The sequence below is a fragment of the Tursiops truncatus genome, chromosome 12 (genome assembly GCF_011762595.2).
Source record: "Tursiops truncatus isolate mTurTru1 chromosome 12, mTurTru1.mat.Y, whole genome shotgun sequence".
In the NCBI taxonomy this organism is placed as follows: domain Eukaryota; kingdom Metazoa; phylum Chordata; class Mammalia; order Artiodactyla; family Delphinidae; genus Tursiops; species Tursiops truncatus.
Genome location: NC_047045.1, coordinates 10,839,018 through 10,852,953, shown reverse-complemented (window position 1 = coordinate 10,852,953; position 13,936 = coordinate 10,839,018). Strand labels below are relative to the sequence as shown.

General features: G+C 41.9%; 1 long non-coding RNA gene across 1 annotated transcript in view; it reads right to left on the bottom strand.

Moving 5' to 3' along the window:
* LOC141276070 (uncharacterized) overlaps window positions 1-6,779 on the bottom strand; it is a 56,836-nt gene extending 50,057 nt beyond the window's left edge. The window contains exon 1 of the long non-coding RNA XR_012325008.1: window positions 6,468-6,779. This is a non-coding gene — a long non-coding RNA (uncharacterized lncRNA). The remainder of the gene's footprint in view (window positions 1-6,467) is intronic.
* Window positions 6,780-13,936: the final 7,157 nt, after the last annotated feature.

The following is a 13,936-nucleotide window of genomic DNA, read 5'->3' as shown; positions in this document are numbered from 1 at the left end:
GATGCCAGTAGCACATACCCTCCACCCTTCCTAGTTATGACAACCAAACACATCTCCAGGCATTGCCAAGTGTCCTCTGGGAAGGAAGACAAAAAAAATCACTCTATCTGAGAGCTAATGATATAGACTGACTACAAGAAAAGAAAAGAAAGACAAGTGTTTGTTTGCTGATTCTCGACGATTTTCTTGGTTTTACCTAGAAAAATCCTGATTTTTTTAAAATTTCAAGACACAATGTACTGCAGACTTGAAATTTGCCAAGAGAGTATATCTCAAGTGTTCTCACCACAAAAGAAAAAAAAAGTAGTAACTATGTGAGGCGATGGTATGTTTTGTTTTGTTTTGTTTACGGTTCTTTTTTTTAACATCTTTATTGGAGTATAATTACTTTACAATGTTGTGTTAGTTTCTGCTGTATAACAAAGTGAATCAGCTATACATATACTTATATCCCCATATCCCCTCCCTCTTGCATCTCCCTCCCACCCTCCCTATCGCACCCCTCTAGGTGGTCACAAAGCACCGAGCTGATCTCCCTGCTATGCGGCTGCTTCCCACTAGCTAGAGGTGATGGTATGTTAATTAGCTTGACTGTGTAATCATTTCATAATGTGTATGCATATCAAAACATCACCTTAAATATGTATCATTGTACACCTTTAAATATATACATTTATCACTTTAAATGTATATATATTTGTCACAGTTTTTGTTTATCAACCATACCTCAATAAATCTGGGGGAAATTTTTCAGAACAAAAGTCAGATTTCTACAATTATTCAAAGTAGAATTTGTACATTGAAGTAAATGAAAACAATTTGAAGCTTTACAATCTTCCTAAAGCCTAGCCCTCATTCCATACTTCCCCCAATCAAAATTCAACAATAATTTCTACCAAAATAAGTTTAAAAGCCTAGTCTTGTATTTGAGACTCAACACAATTTCACACCAATCTATCTCTCTAGGCTTATCCTGAAAAGCACCTGCATGATCAAATCATCCTAGAAGGGACGCTCAGGTGCTATATTCAATCCCAAATCCCCAAACCAGTAACTTTGCGGCCTGAAATGGTACTTCTTCTCCTCTGGGTTGTGTAGGTAGCCCTGCAATTCCAGCAAAGGATAAAAATAATTACAGAGATGGTGAAGAAATTAATCACATAGTATTAATTTGGAGAGGTGGATTAAGTACTGGTATTCATAAGTTTTGTAACCATTGTATTACTTTGTGTATATCTCATTATTTAAAGATTTTTTTTAAATACCAAACATGATCTGATACACCTAGTATGTGAAAATTTTAAGTTTGGTTTACAATATTTATTAGATACTTATAAACCTACTGTAAATTTATTTATAAGATAGCTTGTGCTTTTTAAATGTATATTTTGCACATGGAAATTGTAGCATGTGCTATTTAGAAAGGGATATCTCATTTGGGAAATGGGACTGAAAGATTCCCTTTCCTAGATAATAGAAATGGAAATATTTGCTCTAAAGTGGAAGACATTCTTTAATTTAGGCTTATTCTACTGTAGAGTTTCTCATAATTGAAATGTATATAGCAAACTCTATTCCTTACTTTTTCAACATAAAACGTAAAGAAACTTCATAAAGTAGATGGGTAATAAAATTAGAATTAATGCACTCCGAGCAAAACATTTTATTTTACTTGCACTGGAGTACTAATTTCATTTCCAAAGTTCCAATTATTGAGAATAATTCACAATATTTCCCTCTCTGATATCATTCACAAGCTCTGGGAACTAAAGAAGACAAATATAAATCTGACAAAGACTCTTTCCTAGAACTTGAAAAGCATACATTCAGTACAATAAAAAGAGACATAAGGGACTTTCCTGGTGGCGCAGTAGTTAAGAATCCGCCTGCCAATGCAAGGGACACAGGTTCAAGCCCTGGTCCGGGAAGATCCCACATGCCACGGAGAACTAAGCCCTTGCGCCACAACTACTGAGCCCACGAGCCACAACCACTGAAGCCCACGTGCCTAGAGCCCGTGCTCCGCAACTAGAAAAGCCACGGTAATGATAAGCCTGTGAACCACAACGAAGAGCAACCCCCACTCACCGCAACTAGAGAAAGCCCGAGCACAGCAACGAAGACCCAATGCAGCAAAAAATAAATAAATAAATTTATTAAAAAAAAAAAAAAACAGAATCATGTTATTAAAAAAAAAGAGACACAGCTGGAGAAGAATGAGATCAATTCAAGAGATACAACATGTGAGAGAATTTAGATAAGTTTAAAAGAATGTGACACCATATTATTTCATTTAAAAAACATGTATATGATTTCTTCCTTAATTATTCTGATATAACTGACTTTCCTCATTTGGAAAGTGCATAATGGTCAGTACTCTAATGTACAATGTCAGTACTCTAATGTACAATTTCCATATTATGGAAATTGCTCTTCATAAAAAATTTAAATAATCAAATATAGAATTTGGAAAATATGCACTCGATTATGTTTGCCTTGATAACAACAGCCTATGCACCTTTTTTCTCCTTAATACATGGAACTAGGAGGCACATTATTTGTCTCCAGAAGCAACATCTAGAAGCAGTATGATTTACCATAATTACTATAGGATTGTAACCATGCTTTAATAGGCAAGTATTCTATTTCCAGTATTTCAAAGGCTCATCTTATGACCCTGGTTGAATCGTTCTATATTCAGTTGTAATATTAGGGAGTCTACATGGCATAAGAAGGGCCATCTCTGCAGGTGTGAGCTCACTAACCTCTTCAGTCATCTACAACATCTCACAATCCTATACAAGGCAAAATGAACACTTAGGGCAAACTTGAAGGAGAAAATGAATGACAAGGAGAAGCATAAGAGAAGGGCAGAGTCGGAAAAGGAAAGGGGAAGTCCCACGCATGTTTTGTGGATTATTTTATGGTAACACCTGGAAGAATCCACTGCTTCAGGGCATCTCTGCCCAGCCACTGTGCCCACCCACCACATCACTTTGATACTACCCATTAATGCATTTCATTGAGCACTTCGTTTTAGATAATATTCCTGCAGGTACCAACTATAAAGGAAACAAACCCTCATCTAAGCCTCTCTGTCACACCACCTCCCTTAGGATGTCACTCCTTGGTGGGCCAAACACTATCGTTATCTAAACATTTCCAATCTTCTATGGAAAACATAACCTCCCTTATTCACACCTGATTCCAACTTCTGCTCATATCCTGAACGTAAGGTACATTCATAGATTTCCAATATCCTCTTTATAATTCCAGCTTACAGAAGCCTTAATGGAAATGAAGACTAACTGTTGCCCTGTCACATTCCTATTACCTTAAAAACCCAGAAACCCACCTAGTCTGCTAAGTAGACACTAGCTGATTGGTGGTAGGTAGAAGGAAAAAAGCATAGTAGAGTCAGCGGATTGGCAAGTCCAAATAAAAGTCACAGGGAAGAACATGGAAAGCATTTGAGGCAAGAATTTTAGAGATGGAAACACCAAATGACAATACTAGATTCAAAACCAAAATCAGAAATACACATAAGACTACAGCAGAGGTCTTCAGAGCACCCTAAGGTTGACTGTGAAAGGCAATGGCAGCTAACTCACATCAGTTCTGCGCGCCATGTGTTGTCATTCATGCAGATCTCACAGGTGTCTTTACTTAGCTAGAATTCACCATAAGAATTTGTTTGGTATTCTGATATTATTCATTCTCCTCACATTTCTTGCTCATGAAAGTCAACCTTCTATGATTGTTATTTCAAAAAGCTAAAGTCTTTGCCTCCCAGATTCATTGCTGGAAATTGTAAGGCTAGTCTCTTCTCCTTCAGCATATCACCCAAAACCAACTAGGAGAATGAAGAACAGAGAGTTAAGCTCCACTTTTAATAAAATTCAGAGACTTTTGTAATTCCAAAACAGCGCATGAGAATGGGCTGCCAAATACATTGAAAGTCAGAGGTATGGGAAGACACCCAGCTAAAGATCTCAAACAAGGCTGTCAGAGCACAGGTCTCCGGGGCCAGTAGGACAACCTGAGACAGTGTGAAACCTGTGTCCAAGAGAAACAGGGAAGGTAGGGGTAAACCAGGAATTAGTCACATTTTTAGGAAACTTTCAAAAAGCAAGGCAGAGTAGAGTACATTATGGACAGTGTTGTCCATAAGAAATGGATTAGACAAAACTGTGACTAGAACACTGGAGAGAACCAAGAAATCCATTCTCTAGCATCTCCCTCATTCTTCCTCTTTAGTGAAGTCCTGGTTTATATCTCCTCTGTTTGGGAGAACAGCCAACTGTCTAGAATCTCTTGGCCTCAGAGATTTGAGAAGGGACCTATTGGCCCATGTTTACCCAATCAGCTGTGAAAGCAAAGACATGTTGTGTGAACTGGGCTGTTCCCACTATCACTTGAATGGGGGCTGGGTGTTGGCAGGGAGAAGGGGGCCAGGGCAAGGGTTACCAAAGAAAAGGAAGTACTGTGAGCTGGGCAGTCGACCACGGGGATGTGCACCACAAGTCCACACACATATGTAGCTTTTTCTGCTTCTCCAACTTCCTCTTTTTCTCTCCCCACCCCTTGGTTCTACTGACACCCACTTACTTCAAGATTCTCATACTTGCCACGCTCTCTGACCCATCATACACGCCTTAAGTATAATGCTTTATGTTGGGGATGAATTTGCCTGTCTCAGACCTCCTTTACCAAGGGTCCTGCCTCACTCTCTGCAACTAGAAGCAACTTGTTTGGCTATAACAACACAGTAAGTTAATACACGGTCCTTCTGGGATGACTTTTCAGAGGACTTTCTGGATATAATACTTCATTTCTCTATTCCATTAACAAGTATTTAAGGTAGACAGTTTTCTACACCCCTCAAATCGTGCCATGTGGAAAAAGTGACATCAGCAAGCGAGTTTGACAAAGAATTCATAAGGATACTTGTAGGGCCAAAATGTTATAAATTTAAAATTATATATGTATAAATAATTTTTACTGAAAATATCTATCATAGTGCTATATAAATTCCATTATTAAAGTGAAAGAATAAGACTTCAAAGTAGTAAAACATGTATTATTAAGTTAACTACAGAAAAAATGGTTTCCATAGAAAAAGAAACTAAAACAATACAAATCGCACAGAGGAAAGAGTTTGAGCAAATCAAAGCCAGATGACGAGAGCTAAATACTAAAGAAAGAAGGAATGGCACACAGATGGTTCAGAGCAGAACAGAATTAACAAAACAAAATTCAGGAACACAGAGACCAAATTTATCCTGCTCCCAAATTTTCAGGAAAGCTAACTAGTTGGAAAGATGTCCATCCTGAACTGCAAACCAGCCAACTAGGGCACTGATATAACTCAGTGGCGAAGAATGTGGGCACTGGAGTCGTAGTGTTGGCTTTGAAGAAGCTGTATAACATTGGGAAATTACACAGTAACCCTAAATTCATCTTTAAACCCAGGACAATAGTAGTACGTTTGATTGCTGTGTGGATTAAGAGGTAATACGTGTAAAGCACTTGCTTTACCTTTAGTTAAGTACTAAATAATATTTCAATAAACATTAGCTGTATTACTTGAAAATAGTATTAATTAGTCAAATTTCGGAAATGACACTCCAGTTCACATTATTCTTGAGTACGTACCAGAGTGATCTTTTCATTAAACTCCAGTTTTTACTGTTGATTGCTCTCCCAAACAAGAGTAACTTCCATGTATGTGATCACACCAGAACCTAAGGGATTGTGAATAAAATCTGCAGGATCTAATCTGGGTCCGTAGGGCTCTGTGGAAGTCAGGTGAATGCTAGCAGGGGGCAGGGTGGTGCAGAAGTTAGGAGCCCACGCTCTGGAACCAGCTTGCTAGAATGTGAGCTAGGCTCCCCACCTACTATCGTGTGATGTATACTTAACCTCATTTTGTCAGGGTCTTCATCCGTAGATTGCACCTATCTTACAAGGCATATGGAAGGATTACCTGCCGTAAAACACGGTAGGCGAGTGATCGATGTTAACTGCTGCTCGGGGACACGGGCTGCCCCAGGCAGCTCCCTGCTGGAGCAAGGCCAGGAGCATGGACAGTGCCACACAATGGTTTGTCTTTTCATAGGAACACGTGACGTCAATAATCTGTGATTACTAAGTAATCGTCATCAACATCTTGGCGTCTCTTTCCCAGGAGATAAAGTGCACTGGGGAGGAGAAAATGGAATGTCTAGATATTTCTGTTCAATGCCTCTTTGTTTGGAACTGAGATGACATCCTTTGTTCACGTCTGACTAACAATAAAAAGGACTTTGTCCTTCAGTGTACCATACAAAGAGAAAGGGTAACGATTTGACGTCTCTCTCTCTCTCTCTCTCTCTCTCTCTCTCTCTCTCTCTCTCTCACACACACACACACACACACACACACACACACACACACACATACACTCACACACACTCTGAAGCACTCACCTTGTCACACCCTCGGGCTTGGCTGTGGTGCTAGCAGGAGAATCTTTCTATGTCTGGTCCTTCACCCAATGACCCACACAGCTCAGGGTCCCAGAGTCCTTGAAAATGTTCCTCTTTCCACACAGGGCTGCAGACTATGCAGTTACTGTCTTATACTGTTTAGCACTGTCTTGGGTAGAAAATAAAGAGCTAGTAGAAACCTTTAGTGACTGGTCCCTGTTTCCCAGTATCTTGCAACTTCTGTCTCATTGAAGAGGAACACTTGGCCAAGAAAATGGGATCCTCCCTACTTGGGTCGGTGTCAAAACAACTTGGACTCAGGAAACTGTAGTTTTAGCCCTCACACCGACTTCAACGCTGTGACTTTGGGGGCATCATTTAATCTCTCAGAACCAATTTTTGGTTTCCTAACCTGAAACCAGTTGGGTGAGGCAGTCAATTCTGAGTTGATAATAAATAAAGATAAATCACCTACACGACCTTCTCGGCCTCATAATTGAGAGAACTTTGTCAAGGGCGAAGCTCTGAGGGTAGCTCTCTGCAGCATTTTGTGTGGGAAGAAAACCCCACCGTCCCCTCTTTCCTCATGTCCTATTCTGAGTGAGAGAACTCCATCAGCCTTCTCAGTGGCAACGAACAAGGACTCTGGTGCGGAGGGAGGGCTAGTCCTATGACCCTGGCATTCAAATTCCTGTTTTCAGTGTCTCATCTATGAAGGTTACCACTTCCACACGGCCTCACAGGGAGGCATGGCTCTCACCTGAAGGTTTAACTCTTCCTTAAATTCCCTTCAACTGAAATAAGGCCAAAATGTTTATAAACCACTAATATCTAAGAGAGAACAGGAGGAGAATAAATGGGCAACTAGATACTCCAGTTTATGTGGTATAATTCACGCATCTTCAGCCCCCTCCCTGCCTCCCAGCCTTCCCCTCAAGCATGTCCAAACACCCCCAAGTCCAGGCCAGGAGAACACTTCCCAAAGAAAGGCAGGACCTCCCTCTTGCACCTCCTGATTTCTGTCTTGCTGTCTGAGGACCCACAACTTGCCCAGATTACGGCCCAGGGGATGACTGCCACCTTTGAGGAGACGCAACCCTCCTCTAGGACTTTCCTCACCAGGAAAATTGTCTCAGAGACAAGCATGCCCTTTAGGGAAAGGAAGAAGAGAGGGGGTGGTCCCCGTAGAGGGAAGGTCCCTCCATTACCATACCAGATCCAGTAATGCACTTCCCTATTAGACAATCCTCCCAGACAAGGATTCTCATAAGACATTTTTATACAGATAAGCTAGTCCAGAACAAAGAAGAGCATGGTGGGGTCTGGTGCTCTAAGCAAAGACAGGTTTTGAGAAGCCCACCAGGCAACCAAACCTCCACTAGCAAGTCCATTTTGCTGTCTTTTCAGTTATATTTGTTCTTCTCCAACAGTGATTATAAAAGAAGAAACATTGAAAGGAAAAAATAGACTTCAAGCACAAAGCAAAACTAGGCAGGAAAAGATCGTAATAAATATACGTTAGAGGATTAATGGAGACCCTTTCATTCCATTAGGAGATTAAAATTCCACAGATTCTAGGTCAAGCTTTACTTATCAGTATCTTTACTTAACAGTATCTCTTTCTGAACTGTCAAAAGGCTAATGAGCTCTCAGCTTTTGAAAATCAGGATTTACTTTTATAAAATCAAAAAGGAGCTCCCAGTCTGGATATGCTTTTTACTCTAAAAACAAAAAATTTTTTCTGCATAAATTATGTACATACCAAAATAAGCATCCTTCTATGGTAATAGAAGTAAGAAGAATATTTTAATACCTTTATTATCTGTTTGCACTGAAAGGAGAAAAAGCTTTCAGATCTCATTTCATTTTCAGTACATAAAAAGAATTTTTTAATTGGGCAGCAATTTGGGGGAGGTTTCCCTTTGCTCCGATCCTCTTCTGCCCCCTAGTGGCAGCATATTTTATGTAAATGTTTTCCAGCTTTATGGAGGCACTGATAAATACAAACTGCATGTATCTGAGGCAGCGGTCCCCAAACTTTTGGGCACCAAGGACAGGTTTCGTGGAAGACAATTTTTCCGTGGATGGGATGGTCCAGGGGGAGCGGCGGATGAAGCTTCACTCCCTCACCTGCTGTTCATCTCCCGCTGTGTGGCCCGGTTCCTAACAGGTCACGGACCAGTACCGGTCCTCAGCCCCAGGGGTTGGGGACCCCTGATTTAAGGTGTGCATTCTGATGATTTGATATATGTATACATTGTGAAGTAATTACCATAGCCAACTTATTATAGTTACCTTCTTTTTTGGGGGGTGGTGGGAACACAAGATTTACTGTCTTAGCAAACATCAAGTATACAGTACAATATTAACTATAGTCACCATGCTGTATATTAGATTCCCAGAAATTATTTATCTTACAACTGAAAGGTTGTACCCTTTGACTAACATCTCCCATTTTCCCAACCCCCAGCCCCTGGAAACCACTGTTCCACTCTCTGGTGCTATGAGTTTTGGGGGATTTTTTGTTTTTGTTTTGTTTTTTGCCTTTAGGAATATTTGGTGGTTATATTTCCACCATTAGAGTCACTCTATTGTATTTTATGCCTATTATAAACCTTACCATCAACTTGACAAACACATGTGACTGTGTGATAAACTGCATGGTTATTTCAGAATTTAAATACTGTGTTTTAACCTACAACAGCTCTACCCAAAATACTTTCCCTGGAAAACCACCAGAGAGAAATATTCTATGAAAAGGACATTAATGTGCTGGTCTAAAAGTTTAGAAAGTAAAGAATATCATGTCCTTCTTCTAGCATTCAAAATATGCATTACCATGTTAAAGATCCATTCCACAGTAGTGACAGCTTTTGTGATTTTCTAAACTTTGCCATTGAACACTTTTCTCACATTAGACCTGCTGGCATTCTGTAAACTCACCTTGGGAAGTGTTGTCATGTAGGCATTGTTCCCAACCCATTGTTTTCTCCTGAGAATGGCTAAAAATTTCCTTCCTTGTTGTTCTTCTTCCTGTATCACACTTATTATTCCCCATCATACTGACTTCAGTTATTTCATCTGATTATATCAGGTTGGCAAGGCGATGTACCCTCCAACCTAAGACTCCAGCAGGCTCTCAAGACCAAATCTTGGAACACTGTTCAGCAGTAAGAGGGAATGAACATTGATACACATGACAACTTGGATGGTCTTAAGGGCATTATGCTGAATGGAAAAAAGAAACCTCAAAAGGCCACACACGGTATGATTCCATTTGTATTACACTCTCAAGATGCCAATTATAGAGATAGTTGCCAGGAATTAAGGGAGGAGAAAAAGGCTGTCACAGTAAAGCAGTGGGGAGAGTTCCTTCGTGGTGATGAAAGGGACTTGTATTTTGATTATAATAATGGTTATTCAGTTCTACATGTCTTAGTCCCTTTGGGCTGCTCTAACGAAATACCACTGATTGGGTGGCTTATAAGCAGCAAACATTTATTTTTCATAGTTCTGGAGGCTGGGAAGTCCGAGATCAAGGCACCCGTAGATTTGGTGGCTGGTAAGAGCCTGCTTCCTGGTTCACAGATGGCAGGTTTTTCTCTGTAACTTCACAGGGGGGTTGAGGGTAAGGGAGCTCTCTCGGACTTCTGAGATAAGGGCACTAATCCCATTCATAAGGGCTCTGTCCTCCAGTCTAATCACCTCCCACAGGTCCCACCTCCAAATACCTTGGGGGTTAGGTTTCATCACAGGAATCCTGTGGGGACAAATTCAGACCATATACGTGCGATAAAATGTCCTAGAATTATACACAAAGACATATAACAAAATGAATGCATGTGAAACGATCATGAAAACAAAGTCTAGTACCCTAGTTAACTGTGTCGTGCCCATCAGCATTCTGGCTTCCAAAGTGCACTACAGTCACTTAAGATGTTACTGCAGGGGAAGCAAGGGGAGGGGCATATAGGACCTCTGTGTACTATTTTACAACTTCTTGAGAGTCTATCATTATTTCAAAATTAAAAGGTTTTTTTCATCAAATCCTATGGTCCACACCAAGGAGTTTGCTATATGAATTCTGTAGGAGAGCAGAATATGACACCCCAAAATATGTCTCTTTGGCATATTAATTATTTTAAGCTGGTTATTTTCTAAGAAACAATAAACATGGAGAAGACCCTGATAATGGAGTATAAGTTACCCTTTTGTAAGAAACGTTTACATTTATTTGTAAGGGTATCATCCTCTATACCAGAAAGAGGTGGATGACCAAATCTCTAGAAACGTTTATCAATGGAGAAAGCAACTGACTTAAATCTGCATAACAACTTTACCCTTGTTTACTGTGCTTTTCCTGGTCACCTCCCATAGCTGTCCCCACCCTCAACATCCTCTTTTTTTTTTTTTTTTTTTTTTTGCGGTACACGGGCCTCTCACTGTTGTGGCCTCTCCCGTTGCGGAGCACAGGCTCCGGATGCGCAGGCTCAGCGGCCATGGCTCACGGGCCCAGCCGCTCCGCGGCATGTGGGATCTTCCCGGACCGGGGCACGAACCCACTTCCCCTGCATCGGAAGGCGGACTCTCAACCACTGCGCCACCAGGGAAGCCCTCAACATCCTCTTTTGTCTCTAGCTGAGGTTGGTATTTAAGGTGAGGGCTTCAGCAATTTTGGTGAGTGAGTGAGTTTTCCTGGGTCTCTCCCATGTACACATGCCATTAAGCTTTTGTTTCACTTTCTCCTATTAATCTGTTTCATGTCAATATAATTCTTAGACCAGACAGAAGAACCTAGAATGGTAGAGGGAAATTTCTTCCTCTCCAGCAATTCCTTTGGAGTTTTCTAAGTTTCTCTAGATTACAAACAAAAGCAAAAGCAAGAGCAGAGCATTGTATAGGAAAAATTAGGTAATGTTTTGTTATTCTTTGCATTGGCAGATTAGTTGAGGGTCATAACTATATGTTGTTTCTCTTCACTGAGAATTCAATGAGATAAAATGACCCAAGTGGAATACTTGACAAACACACACACACACACACACACACACACACACACTTTCTCTTTCTCCAGTCTTTCTTCTTTGTTTCAATAAATGCCTCTGCTTCATCACCCAGATTGTTTTAATTTTTATTTTTTTATTGAAGTACAGTTGATTTACAATGTTTCAGGTGTACAGATATGTACACCTGAAAAGTGATTCAGATATATATATATGTAATATATTTTTTTTTCAGATTCTTTTCTGTTGTAGGTTATTACAAGATATTGGATAAATTTCCGTGTGCTATACAGTAGCTCCTTGCTGTTTATCTATTTTGTATATAGTCGTGTGCATCCGTTAATCCCAAACTCCTAACTTACCTCCTCCATCCTAGTTTTTGACTCATCTTTTCCTCACTTCCCACATTTAATCTATTCTGAAGTCTTCCTGATAATGTCTCCAAAATACCTCAAGTCTGCATTTTAAAAATATACAGAGGGAGGGCTTCCCTGGTGACGCAGTGGTTGAGAGTCCACCTGCCGATGCAGGGAACACGGGTTCGTTCCCCTGTCCGGGAAGATCCCACATGCCGCGGAGCGGCTGGGCCCGTGAGCCATGGCCGCTGAGCCTGCGCGTCCAGAGCCTGTGCTCCGCAGCAGGAGAGGCCACAACAGTGAGCCATCAGGTCTTTTTCACGTGTTCTGCCAGTTAATGTCTCCCTCATCCTAAACTCACGCCGTTGTCTAAACTTCGAGAAGATTGAGATAACAAAAGGGAATAAAAGCCAACTACCAATCAGAGCAGAGAATCTTCCAAAGTCCTCTCATCACTCCTCCACCCTGGAGACGTGACCTCTGAGCAGAACAGACGGAAGAGAGAAAGCTCTGACTGCCAGCTCGTGGGAGACAAAGAGGAAGCTGAACGCAAAAGGAGAGATATAGTACTTGCTAATTCCTGAGGGGGAGTCACTGACAGACAAAGTGGAGATGGTGGGAACGTCAGAATGGAGAACGGAGATGAAAGGCTGCAGAAGAAGAGGGAGAGGCCCTAAAGAGAGCCTCGGGGATCCAGCCACGAGTTGCTCCGCCAGCACGGGAAGTGTCCTCGTGGGGACAATGCAAAGTCTGGGAGGTGGTGCCTCTCCTTCCTGTACAGCCTGATGGGACAACGTAACTAGATCAAGGGGCACAATTCCCCCATATCTGAATCTCCATAATCTGGATTCGACACTGGTAATCTTGAATACATTGTTACTTGAACCTTCTTCGGGCCCCATTTTGAATCGCCTTAGAAGAAATGATGACCAAGCAGGAGCAGAAAGGAGAAGAGAACCCATCCATCCCAGCCAAGCACTCCCTCCGGTCCACTGTGAGCATCAGAAGTGATATCGGAGCAGGCTGTGGGCTTCAGAGGGACCCACCCAGAGGCAACAACTCGGCTGCAGAATCCTCTTCCTTCCTACCCAAAGTTATGCACGTAAATACAGCCAAAGCTATCCACTGACACATACAGACGTAGAGTCACAACCATAACTTATTAAGCACCTCATACATACCAGATATTGCAAAACCTGCCCGAGATCACACTCTTGGTACAGGTGCTGGGGTCTCTGGGAATGCAATACATAGCCTCCTTCATCGTCATCTGGTGGGGACAAAAGTCAGCCGATGAAGGAACCAAAATATCCACTCTATCCCTGATGAAGTTCAAGTTGGAGGACACAGCTTGGTGCAAGAATCGAGTGGACTTGCCCAAGGAAGACCATTTCTGGCTGGACTTCCTGCCCCATCCCAGGCAGGACTGGGCCCTGCAAGACGTGGTCAGCGCAAGGGAACCAAGCAGGGTGTCCGTGTGGGACCCCAGATGGAGAAGCGGTGGGCGGGCTGCATCCACTGTGGCCGGTGCACTCTTCCTAACATGACAGATCAGAAAGATCTCTGTCTCCTTTGGGGTGGAGTGAGTTTAGGGAAAGAGAGAACCTGAGAACATCTAGGGAAAATTCCACCCCACAAACACCAGAGGGGAAGAGAGTCTCCCCTCTGACAAGAGGCAAAGCCAAGCCTGGAGCCCAGGTCTGCCTGGCACCAAAGCCCATGCTCTTAACCACTGTGTATCTATATCTGAATGTGTCTAACAAACTACTTCAGGGAGGGCTACCAGGAGTCCATTTGCTTGAAGATTTTGGGGAGATGAGAGAAAGAGATTGTGTATGATTGGGAGGAGAGTATGGTGTCTGTACCTCACGGCGTGCAGCCCAGCGGCCTGGGTTTACGTTTGAGCCAGAGAGTGAGAAAGACAGGCAGCTACAAGCAGACATTGAAAGGACAGCTTCTACTGAACACTCTGTGAGCTCAGCGCCACAAGCAGACCCTCTCTGTCCAAGGGACAAAGTATAGCACAGAGTCAGGGAGAAAAACTCCCCACTTCAGTGTGGAAATGAGTGTAGCTTTGGAGCAATGAGGACTCCAGAGAACACAGCTCCTC